The sequence below is a fragment of the Ranitomeya imitator genome, chromosome 1, assembly GCF_032444005.1.
Source record: "Ranitomeya imitator isolate aRanImi1 chromosome 1, aRanImi1.pri, whole genome shotgun sequence".
NCBI classification, from domain to species: Eukaryota; Metazoa; Chordata; class Amphibia; order Anura; family Dendrobatidae; genus Ranitomeya; species Ranitomeya imitator.
In genome coordinates this window covers 663,554,557-663,567,659 of record NC_091282.1, presented here as the reverse complement: position 1 = coordinate 663,567,659, position 13,103 = coordinate 663,554,557, and positions in this window count along the sequence as shown.

Here is a 13,103-nt window from a genome sequence, read left to right as displayed (position 1 = left end):
TGCCTGAGGCAGAGAAGTGTACTAAAATGTTGCAGTACCACAGGGTCTTTATAGCAGAATTACTTAGAAAATTCCCATGTGAGAACGCTGGCAGCAGACGTCAGAGTTTGTTGTACAACCAAGGACTCCAAGCGAGAGAGACAGAAGTACAATCCAGCTCAGGGGAATAATGGCCAAGTTCTGGGACAGTTTTCTCAGACCCTCCCATCGTGGCGGCACAGAGGCAAGGGGTGCTGTCACAAAAAGTGCAATGTTTGGGAAGATGGTGACGGAGTACCTTGCAGATCGTACAAACATCCTCCGTGATTCCTCTGTGCCTTTTAATTATTGGGTATTCAAGCTGGACACATGGCATGAACTGGCTCTCTATGCCTTGGAGGTCCTGGCCTGCCCTGCTGCTAGCGTTCTGTCAGAGAGGGTTTTTAGTGCCGCTGGTGGAATTATAACAGATAAGCACATCTGCCTGTCAACTAAAAATGCTGACAGGCTGATGCAGCGCCCCAGGGTCCTGGTTGTTGCAGTAATATCATTCTCCTCTAGGGGGGAGTGATGTTACGTTTGGAGGCAATAAAGGAGATCTCTTTACCAGGTACCACAAACATACAATACATTTCATACTCCAGTCCACCAGGGGGAGCGATGCTCCTATTTATTAGGGCACTCTTCACACTTAGGTAAAACTAGTGGCCTGGATAGAAAGTTAGGCAGTTGCTAGCTGAGCTCCGCTCAGGTAGTTGGTCCCTAACAGGGGTGGGATCCTGTCAGAGGCCTAGACAGAAGGTCACAGAGCTGCGCCTGCCCCACGTTTGGCAGTTCCTAAGAAAGGACACGAACAGAGAATTGTATTGTAGAGAGTGAGAAAGAAGTCATTGCAAAAAGGAGTGGAAACCAGAAGGATTTCTGCCCTGTACAGGCTGCCTCCTTCTGAGGCGCAGGATCCCGGTAGCCGGAACACCGAGTGAGCAACAGTCCTTTATGCCTTGGACAGCTAATTTCACGTTACTGATCTGCCCCCTACCCAGGAGGCAAGGTGGCACCCACGAGAGGCCGGGGCGTGCTAGAGTCCCTGTAGAAAGCCTCAGGCCACCGGTCATACGGGTTGTGCTATCCGTCTGGGGGACAGAGAGAGCCATAACATCTAGAACATCTACAACAGTTGTGAGGGCCTTATGAGAGGCTTAGCAATAAGGTACTACAACACCCAGGCGCTAGAGGAAGGCTACTGATTTCCACCTGGATAAGGGGACTCTGGTTTTGCCTCCAAGCCGGCCGGACTCTGCCTGCCCTGTGATCTGGTGCTCTGGACTGTGGATGTTGAAGCCTTCAGTAAAAGGTAAAGAGGCTGGAACCTTGTGTCCTCGTTCTTCACTGCGCCTCACACCATCCACCATCTATACCCAGGGAAGCCCTGGGGACATACTTCACCTGTGGGAAGTTATACCATCTAGCTGCCATAACATCACCCCAGTGGACCCCTTAAAGCAGCGTCGGTAACCCTGACCGAATACCACAGGTGCCGTCACAAATATTTCCCCTTTAAAGACCTTTCCCCCCTTTTACACCAGACCTCCCGAGGGCCACGGACAGGGTCAGCCACCGTGAAATCCCCCTTGAGAACCGAAGGATCCGGTACCGAGTACCCCTAGCCCTTGGGAGCGCTCCGCTGACTCTTATAAAAATGAACAAGGCCTTGATTGGGAAAAACTTCTGTACACCACCAAGTGAAAACAGCGAAACATAACCTCAAATACATTCTCTATTTTGGGGAGGTGTATTCTCATGCACCTCTTCACAACCACACTTGGGTATACGCTTCCAGATTTGGTCTGATTGTTCTTATCCTCCTCCTTATCCTCATCCTCCTCATCTCGAACAACTATATCACCAGGGTGAACGTGGTCTGTACGGTGCATTTTGGTCAAGGGTGCTGTGATGGCACTTTTTTATTTTTTTTAAAAAGGACAACACATTGGGGAATTGGGCATGACATTACATTGGGCCTACTTCTTAACTCGGTCTCCTGCAATCTGTCCTGTACCTGCCAGTAGATCACCAGGGTGAACGTGCTCTGTACGGTGCATGTTGGCCAAGGGGACTGTGATGGCACTGTTTTATTTTTTTTTTAAAAAGGACAACACATTGGGGAATTGGGCATGACATTCCATTGGGCCTACTTCTTAACTCTGTCTCCTGCAATGTGTCCTTTAACTTCCACTAGATCACCAGGGTGAACTCTGTACTCTTATAGGCCATTGAATTTTGGGCTAGGTGGCTGTGATGGCACTGTTTTAATAAGTCCAAAAAGGACCCCACATTGGGGAATTGGGCATGGCATTCCATTGGGCCTACTTCTTAACTCTGTCTCCTGCAATGTGTACTTTAACTGCCACTAGATCACCAAGGTTGAAGTGCTCTGTACTGTTATAGGCCGGTGAATTTTGGGCAAGGGGCCTGCGATGACACTAGTATATTTTTAAAAAAGGTACCCCACATTGGTGAACACACATCCTTGTTGGCAAAGACTTAATAGCATTTGTGTACCTTAAAGAGCTTCCTTGAAAAACTCCTTTTTGTGTTGCCTGGTTGCTCACATTGGACACAGTACACTTCATATAAATTTGATAAAACAATGCTGTTAGTTTGGCTAAGTAGTTCATTAAAAATATTTATTTGTCAACTACATTAGTTTCTCTCCTTGAGAGCCATAACTTTGGCTGCCTCAAATGCACAAATGGCAAATATACAAATGGTGATTTGTAACCAAGTTTTAAAGACTGTATACCGAATACATTCAGACAATCACATAGCTGCATTTCTTGTAAAACATTTACAGATGTGACAGACAATGCTCATAGTGACACAATCTTGATAAATGTTTGTTTATTCACTTCACAAACAGTTCTAAGCCTCTATATGTTTGCTGTTTGTCATTGTAAAACATTAAGGTTTACTGAAACTATGCCGGTGGTGTTTTGATTTAAATCCTTGTGGGGTTCTCTGTCTTGGTGTTGCTTCTCTGATATTCCAGACGGATGATGTTTAAAAGCCTCTTGGTGATGATCTAACTATACTGTATGTAGTTCATCTTCATATATACGTAATCACTATAGTTATTTAATCCTTATATGTACTTATTAACCTTTGTATGTTAACATATACAAAACTGTACACACTCACACTATTCAATCATACTTGAATTTTGTTGTTAGCAATAAAATTGTGTTGTATTACAAGTATTAGCCTTTTTAAAGCCGTATCTGAACTTTAGTGTCACCAACATGGCAAAAAAAATTGCCAAATTCTCCTGTAAATAATTGTGCAAAGAGGGAACCATCATACCACTGCAAAATACAAGTGGATTTTCATGGGCCCATCCGCTATGAGGGTTCCAAGGCCTAATGGGGTGCATATGACTATGCAGCAGGGCTGGCCTTGCCGCCAACGTGTAAAACCAAGGAGTAGGGGAGTACAAAATGCATATTGTGAAGTGGATTTTCATGGGCCCATCCGCTATGTGGGTTCCAAGGCATAATGGGATGCATATGACTGACTATTCAGCAGGGCTGGCCTTTCTGGCAATGTGTAAAACCAAGGAGTACGGGAGTACAAAATGCATATTGTGAAGTGGATTTTTATGGGCCCATCCAGTATGTGGGTTCCAAGGCCTAATGGGGTACATATGACTGACTATGCAGCAGGGCTCACCTTCCTGCCAATGTGTAAAACAAAGGAATATGGGAGCACAAAATGCATATTGTGAAGTAGATTTTCATGGGCCCATCCAGTATGTGGGTTTTAAGGCTTAATGGGGTGCATATGACTGACTATGCAGCAGGGCTGGCCTTGCTGGCAATGTGTAAAACCAAGCAATATGGGAGTACAAAATGCATATTGTGAAGTGGATTTTCATGGGCCCATCCACTATGTGGGTTCCAAGGCCTAATGGGGTGCATATAACTATGCAGCAGGGCTGACCTTGCTGCCAATGTGTAAAACAATGAAGTACGGAGTACAAAATGCATATTGTGAAGTGGATTTTCATGGACCCATTCACTTTGTGGGTTCAAAGGCTTATTGGGGTGCATATAATGATAATAATAATCTTTATTTATATAGCGTCAACATATTCCGCAGCGCTTTACAGTTTAACAGTTTGAAACATAACAGTCATAAGTAACGAATAAAAGAGAAAAAATAGCATATGGACGGCACTGCCCCAACTAAATCCATAATCTTCAAGAAAGCCGGTACTAAAAAGCTATATCATGTCAGCAACAGCCATGGCAAAAAAGATATCGGGTGCAAAACCATGAAATAACATCTGTGTCCCAGGTAGCAAAAGAAAAAAGCAGGATGCACTCACCAATCTTCAAAGTAGCAAATTTGCATGCATGCAGACCCGTTGAAGCGCAAGGACTGCGCGAAACGGCCGTCGTCTCCCCTGCTCGCACGAGCTCCTTTTCTTCACCCCCGGCCATGAAGTTTTAGTTGTGAAGGCTCAATAAAATTTGCTACTTTGAAGATTGGTGAGTGCATCCTGCTTTTTTCTTTTGCTACCTGGGACACAGTCATAAGTAACAATGTTAACAATACAATAATTAAAGCAACATAAGATGACCCTGCTAATGAGAGCTTACAAGCTACAATGAGGTGGGGAGATACAAAGTACAGGTGTATATTTACGATGATCTATTTTCAATAATGGTTCAGCCATCTTCAGGGAGTGGGGGATAGATGGAAGTAGTAAATGGGCTACACGCAAACATAAAATGACTTTGATTAGGGAACGTGATAGGCCGCTCTGAACAAATGTGTTTTGAGGGAGCGCCTAAAACTATGCAAATTGTGAATGGTCCTATTATCTTGGGGTAGAGAATTCCAGAGGATTGGCGCAGCACGGGAGAAGTCTTGGAGTCGGGAGTGGGAGGTACGGATTAGTCCAGAGGTTAGTCGAAAGTCATTTGCAGAGCGCAGAGGTCGGTTAGGCTGATAGACAGAAATGAGGGAGAAGATGTAAGGGGGTGCAGCACTGTGGAGAGCTTTGAAGGTGAGAACAAGTACTTTGAATTGGATTCTATAATGAATGGGCAGCCAGTGTAACAACTGGCAAAGAGCGGACGCGTTCGAGTAACGATTAGCTAGATTGACAAATCTGGCTGCTGCATTAAGGATAGACTGGAGAGGGGAAAGTCGAGTAAGGGGGAGGCCAATTAATAGAGCATTGCAGTAGTCCAGGTGGGAGTGAATCAGGGCGACAGTGAGGGTTTTTGTTGTTTCTATAGGGAGAAAAGGGCGGATTCTAGAGATGTTCTTTAGGTGTAAGTGGCATGAGCGGGCAAGGGATTGTATATGGGATGTGAAGGAGAGATCGGAGTCAAACGTAACACCCAGACAGCGCTCCTGCTGCCGGGGTGTTATTAAGGTGCCACCCACGGAGAGAGAAACATCGGGTTTAGGGAGGTTAGTAGACAGTGGGAGCAGAAGAAGTTCAGTTTTGGAGAGGTTGAGTTTCAGATAGAGAGCGGACATGATGTCGGAGACTGCGGACAGACAGTCACTGGTGTTCTGTAGTACAGCGGGAGTAAGGTCAGGGGATGATGTGTATAGTTGTGTGTCATCGGCATAAAGATGGTACTGAAAGCCAAATCTGCTGATGGTCTGTCCAATTGGGCCCGTGTATAGAGAGAAGAGAAGGGGGCCAAGGACTGAGCCCTGAGGAACTCCGACAGTGAGAGGAAGAGGAGACGAAGTGGAGCCAGAGAACAGAACACTGAAGGAGTGGTCAGAAATATAGGAGGAGAACCAGGAGAGAGCAGTGTCCTTACTGCGTAGTGACTGGAGCTTAGAGAATGGGAGAGGATGGTCAACAGTGTCGAAAGCTGCAGAATGATCGAGAAGAATGAGCAGAGAGTGGTCATCGTTACATTTTGATGTCAGAAGGTCGTTGGTCACTTTGATGAGTGCAGTTTCTGTTGAGTGTAGGGGGCGGAAGCCGGACTATGAAGGGTCTAGGAGGGAGTGAGTGGAGAAGTATCGGGTAAGGCGGGAGAAGACAAGGCGCTCCAAGAGTTTAGAGATGAAGGGGAGGTTGGAGACCAGTCTGTAGTTATTTGTGCAGGATGGGTCGAGGGCGGGTTTCTTTAGTGACGGAGTAATGATAGAGTGTTTGAAGGAGCACGGGAAAATGCCTGAGTAGAGTGAGAGATTAAAGATTGTAGTTAAGTGAGTATTGACAACTGGAGAGACTGGAGGAGATGAGAGGGAATGGGGTCGGTAGTGCATGTAGTCGGACAAGAAGAAGAGAGGATCCTGGAGACTTCTTCTTCTGTGATGGGATCAAATGTGGAGAGTGAGCCAGGGGAGATGCAGGGAGGGATGGGAGTCACAGAACTTGGTGATTGGGAGCGGATTCCCTGACGGATATTGTCTATTTTCTTTATAAAGTGGGAGGCCAGGTCATCAGCACAAATGTCTGTGATAGGGGCTTGTGCTTTTGGTCTGAGGATGGAGTGAAAGATGTCAAAAAGTTTCTTGGGGTTGTTGATAGTGAGGAGATCAGGGTGGTGAAGTAGGTCTGTTTGGCGAGGTGAAGGGCAGAGTTATAGGTTTTTAACATAAATTTGAAGTGGATGAAGTCTTCTGGTGTGCGAGTTTTCCTCCATAAGCGTTCAGCACTCCTAAACCTTCGCTGGAGAAATCGGGTTTGCGATGTGAGCCAGGGATGTTTTACTTTGTGTTTGGAGGTTCTGACGGTGAGGGGAGCTACTTGGTCCAGGGTGCTTCTAAGAGTGTCATTATAGTGATGTACAGCCAGATCAGGACAAGAAAAAGAGGAGATTGGGGACAGTGATGAGTGTAAGGAGTCTGAAAGTGTATGAGGGTTAATGGCTTGTAGATTTCTGAATGTGTGGTAGGTAGGAGAGTGCTGGGGTGAGCGAGGATTTGTGAGCATGAAGGAGATAATGTTTTGGTCAGAGAGGGGAAGCGGTGAGTTATTTAGGTAGGAGATTGAACACAGCCAGACAAAGACCAGGTCAAGGGTGTTACCGTCCTTGTGTGTCTCAGAGGTTGAGAGCTGTGAGAGGCCGAGCGAAGTGGTTAGTGATAGCTGGGATGCAGATGTAGAAGTGGGGCTGTTTGTGGGGATATTGAAGTCTCCCAGGATATGCATATGAATTGGTAGCAGGGCAGGCCTTGAATTCAATGCAACACTTTTTCAGGAGTCCCCCCTGGACATCATATGACAGGGGTATTGTGGTGCGCCGTAATTCTTGGCAGCCCATCCACTCACAGCATAGACTACATCAGCTTAGGAGACCCACTGTTTCATAATGGCCCTTTAAGAAGATTAATGCCGCCTGATGCACCAGTAAAAATAGGCTCTGTGACTTTAAGAGTCCCTCCTTTCTTAAATGAAACAAGATGGGTCTGCTTATGTGTCATACACCACATGGCCAGCTAGGGGTGTTAAATGTTACAATGACATTTCCCAGTGAATGCATTTGTAGTGGTTGAAAGCAATGTTAATGTTGAAAAATGCTTCAAAAACGCAGCGTCTGAACTAAGCCTAAGTGGGAGAGGACATTTTCGGTCTGGGGTTAAATATTTGACCTTACTGGCAAGTCATTAACCTGCAAAGGATAGACCTTGACATATTTCAAAGGAAAACCCGTTTTGGTTTCGTTTCAATGTGTTTTTTGTGGCACCGGGAAAAATGGCATGAATCTCGGAAAAACATGATTAAAGCTGTGAACTAGGAGTCAGGAATGCTTTCAGGGGCGATCCCCATGATGTTCCTGTGTCATTTGAGCAGTGTTTCCATCATTTTCAGACGTTTTTAGACCTTAAAAGGACCCCCGGGGGAATTGCGGTAAAAATACTCGGGTCTCCCATAAACTCACATTGGGCTCGTTGCTCTAGCCGAGTACCCGAGTATTCCAATTTGCTCAACCCAAGCAACGAGCACCCGAGCATTTTAGTGCTCACCCATCACTAGTTAGGATCCCTTCCCCTAATCTAATTGTGTTGCACTTAGGGTACCGTCACACACTGCCATTTCGATCGATACGACGGTACGATTCGTGACGTTCCAGCAATATCGTTACGATATCGCTGTGTCTGACACGCAGCAGCGATCAGGGATCCTGCTGAGAATCGTACGTCGTAGCAGATCATTTGGAACTTTGTTTCGTCGCTGGATCTCCCGCTGTCATCGCTAGATCGGTGTGTGTGACACCGATCTAGCGATGCGATCCAGCGATGCGTTCGCTTGTAACCAGGGTAAACATCGGGTTACTAAGCGCAGGGCCGCACTTAGTAACCCGATGTTTACCCTGGTTACCAGCGTAAATGTAAAAAAAAACAAACAGCACATACTTACATTCCGGTGTCCGTCAGGTCCCTTGCCGTCTGCTTCACGCACTGTGACTGCCGGCCGTAAAGTGAAAGCAGAGTGACGTCACCGCTGTGCTGTGCTTTCACTTTACGGCCGGCAGTCACAGTGCGGGAAGCAGACGGCAAGGGACCTGACGGACACCGGAATGTAAGTATGTAGTGTTTGTTTTTTTTTACGCTGGTAACCAGGGTAAACATCGGGTTACTAAGCGCGGTCCTGCGCTTAGCAACCCGATGTTTACCCTGGTTACCCGAGGACCTCGGCATCGTTGGTCGCTGGAGAGCTGTCTGTGTGACAGCTCCCCAGCGACCACACTACGATTTACCTACGATCACGGCCAGGTCGTATCGCTGGTCATGATCGTAGGTAAATCGTATAGTGTGACGGTACCCTAAGTCTTTTCTACACTGTGCATGGCAGTGACATGTGCAGTCCACTGTCAACTCAACAAAAATCTAGCTGACATATACTTTATATTTTATACTTCTTTGTGACTTTATAAACCAAGAACTAGAGTTGAATAAAAAAAATTGTGATGCCCTATCCACAATGGTCCTTCATGACAGCTGGACCACAGCAGTCTTCAGTTTTGCGGCCGGTATCCTTGGCTGCACATCCTACATGCTTTTGTAGTTTACTAGTCTCCACTCCTTTATGGTGTGCATCATGCTGTGATGTCTTAATGTCTAAAAATCACCAAAGGCACCCATGATCCTGGACTGAGGATGCCAGATGCTGAAAAGAAGACTAATCTGACCGGACTGGACACAGAACCGGTGTAGTGTGAATATTTTTGCTAGACTTTTCCCAGACATCACTATTGTCCTCTTCCAAAAATGTACTTTTAAAAAAAATACTTTATCATATAATTAATTTTGATATTTTGACTTGTGCAAGTCCATGGGAATCTTCTGAACTTATAAGCAGGCGCCCTGTACACCTGTGGAAACAATCTTTTGGCTTCTGTGTGAGAATATTGCGGGCATGCTCTTTGATATGTGCATTGGTCACTGCACAGAGAGAGGGAGGAGGATCTGAGCTGTGTAATTTGCCAATGTCCATTTTGGATCCAGTATTATCCGCCTCAATTTTATTATAGAGATTTGTCTTTCATTATAATCCCGATTTCAATTTATAGTTTAGTGATTGCAATCCATGCACCAATTACAAGCTGAAATGTCAGCCTTTCTTCTCTTATAATAAAAGTGAGTTTTATATGTCACCAGGTTTTTCCTACTTCTTCAGAGAACAGTAGACCCTGATTCCAGTGATGTGTCACTTACAGTGAGTGAGGAAAGTATTCAGACCCCTTTAAATTTTTCACTCTTTGTTTCATTGCTGCCATTTTGTTAATTCAATAAAGTTATTTTTTTCTCATAAATGTCCATTCTGCATCCCATTTTGACTAAAAAAAGCAGAAATGTAGAAATTTTTGCCAATTTTTAAAAAAAGAAAAGCTGAGATATCACATGGTCATAAGTATTCAGACCCTTTGCTCAGTATTGAATAGAAGCATCCTTTTGAGCTAGTATAGCTATGAGTCTTCTTGGGAATGATGCAACAAGTTTTCACACCTGGATTTGGGGATCCTCTGCCATTCTTCCTTGCAGATCCTCTCCAGTTCCGTCAGGTTGGATGGTGAATGTTGGTGGACAGCCATTTTCCGGTCTCTCCAGAGATACTCAAGTGGGTTTAGGTCAGGGCTCTGGCTGGGCCAGTCAAGAATGGTTGCAGAGTTGTTCTGAAGTCACTCCTGTGTTATTTTAGCTGTGTGCTTAGGGTCATTGTCTTGTTGGAAGGTGAACCTTCGGCCAAGTCTGAGGTCCAGAGCACTCTGAAAGAGGTTTTCATCCAGGATATCCCTGCACTTGGCCATTCATGTTTCCTTCAATTGCAACCAGTCGTCCTGTCCATGCAGCTGAAAAACACCCCCATAGCATTGATGTTGCCACCACCATGTTTCACTGTTGGGATTGTATTGGGCAGGTGATGAGCAGTGCCTGGTTTTCTCCACACAGACCACTTAGAATTATCATCAAAAAGTTTTATCTTCGTCTCATCAGACCAGAGTATCTTATTTCTCATAGTCTGGGAATGTCTTTTTTTTTTTAGCAAACTCTATGTGGGCTTTCATATGTCTTGCACTGAGGAGAGGCTTCCGTCAGGCCACTCTGCCATAAAGGCCCGAATGGTAGAGCAGTGATAGTTGACTTTGTGGAACTTTCTCCCATCTCCCTACTGCATCTCTGGAGCTCAGCCACAGTGATCTTGGGGTTCTTCTTTACCTCTCTCACCAAGGCTCTTCTCCCACAATTGCTCAGTTTGGCTGGACGGCCAGGTCTAGGAAGACTTCTTCTATTTAAGGATTATGGAGGCCACTGTGCCCTTAGGAACCTTGAGTACTGCAGAAATTCTTTTGTAACCTTGGCCAGATCTGTGCCTTGCCACAATTCTGTCTCTGAGCTCCTTGGCCAGTTCTTTTGAGCTCATGATTCTCATTTGGTCTGCCATGCACTGTGAGCTGGGATGTCTTATATAGACAGGACTGTGTCTTTCCAAATCAAGTCCTATCAGTTTAATTAAACACAGCTGGCCTCCAATGAAGAAGACCCATCTCAAGGAGGATCACAAGGAAATGTACAGCATGTGACGTAAATATGAGTGTCTGAGCAAAGGCTCTGAATACTTATGGCCATGTGATATTTCAGTTTTTCTTGTTTTAATAAATTTGCAAAAATGTCTACATTTCTGTTTTTTTTCAGTCAAAATGGGGTGCAGAGTGTACAGTAATGATAAAAAATATGGACTTTTTTGAATTTACCAAATGGCTGCAATGAAACAGAGAGTGAAAAATTTAAAAGGGTCTGAATACTTTCCGTACCTACTGTACTTTACTGGGTGCTGAAATTTTGCTAAAAAGTTTTCTCTGCTACAGATCTACCAGTTCTGACTATTGAGCTTTCTATAACCCCTGCCCACTTTACTGTTTGACAGATTTCTGTGTACACAGTGCATAGGCAGAAAGCTCCTGCTAATAAAACTGTGCTTTTATCAAAATCACAGCACCCAGCCCAGTAAGTGATGCATGGCTGTAATCAGGCCTTACAATATACTGCTCTCAGATTAGATAGCAAAAATATGATGACAGATTCCCTTTAAAAGTAGGATACTTTGTAAAAGTCAACACAAGTTCATAAATTGCTAAAAAGTTAAAATTAAAATGTGAGACAGGGAAATTTTCATTACTTTCCATTTCACAGAATGTCTTTTCCTGTGTTTGTTCCTAAAATGACAATAATAGAATTCCATTCTATACGACAAGATTTATTCTGTCTTGTCCGAACAATAGTATCTCTATGAGTTAATGATCTTCTTTATGGTCGTATTCATTCCCATAACCTTTTTTAATGGAAACTCAGCAGGAGGACGCTCTAGTACAAACTCCGAGGTGTTTCCTTAGAGCTTGAGTTAGGTCAACACTGTAAATTCACTGTCTATACTAAGCCACATTCTCCAAATACATGCAGTAGTGTTATTACATCAGCCAGTCGTAGGGTTAATGGAAAGCATTTACCTAACGTAAGTCTAAGGGTATGTCTCCAGGTTCAGGAAACGCTGCGTGTTTGACGCTGTGTAAAGCCGCAGCGTCAAACATGCAGCATCCAGATGTTACAGCATAGTGAAGGGGATTTCATGAGATCCCATCTCCACTATGCGGTAAAACACGCAGGCGGCAGACCCGCGTAAATGGACATGTGGCGCGTCTTTTCAGAACACAGCATGTCTGTTTTCAATTCGCCGCACCGTAAATTTACCATAAACTATCATTAGATGCGATAAAATCGCATCTAATGATTAGTCACATGTGTTGAAACTGCATAAATGCAGCTTACTACGCATGTCTGCCGGCTCACCTGTCCCGCCGCCGGAATTCCGTCGTCCACTGCAGTTCTCATGATAACTTATGCGCTCCACCGCAGCCGACCTCAAATTCCTAACCGAAAACGGAACCACGTGGTTAGGGGGGGATATGAAAACCTTCAGCAAAAGCCCTACTAATGACTCCAGACTTCTCCTGATCAGGGTACCTACTTAGAAAGGGGGCCATCTTTTGAAGCCTCACCGGCGTCTCCCCCTTGACCGCTTCCCTCTTGCTTTCTTAAAGCATTTGGAGGCCCCATGGGAACTTCCATTGCAGTGGGAGCACACATGCTTAAACTTGCAGGTATTCCCGTATTTGCACTGGCCCTCGTTGAATTGCCAGCACTTTCCTGATTTCTCCTTTGCTCCTTGTGACCCCTGACCACTACTCCCATGGCCTGCCTGCTAGGTGCCGCTGCCCTCGCTCACGTGAAAGGACTGCCCGTACCTGACTGGTGCCCCCTTCCAAACATACGTACACCTCACCCTCAGCCCTATCATCCAACTTCACTTCATCCCCTTCATCCTTTTCCGTTTGCACGGATACGGATACACCGGACACCGACGGCGAATGCCCACTCACTACTGGTCTAAATGGTTCAGGTACCGGTTGTGACGCAACCCCTGACTCCGGGAGCCATGCCCCAACCGGTGATGCCACTGCCCCGCTCGCTGCCCCGCTCTCCAATCTGCTCAAAAGTTGTGACACGCTAACCAAGACGTCTCGCAGCCCGGGCTCAACCGACCCACTAGCACTGCCTAACTCCATCGCCCTCCCACTCGACGC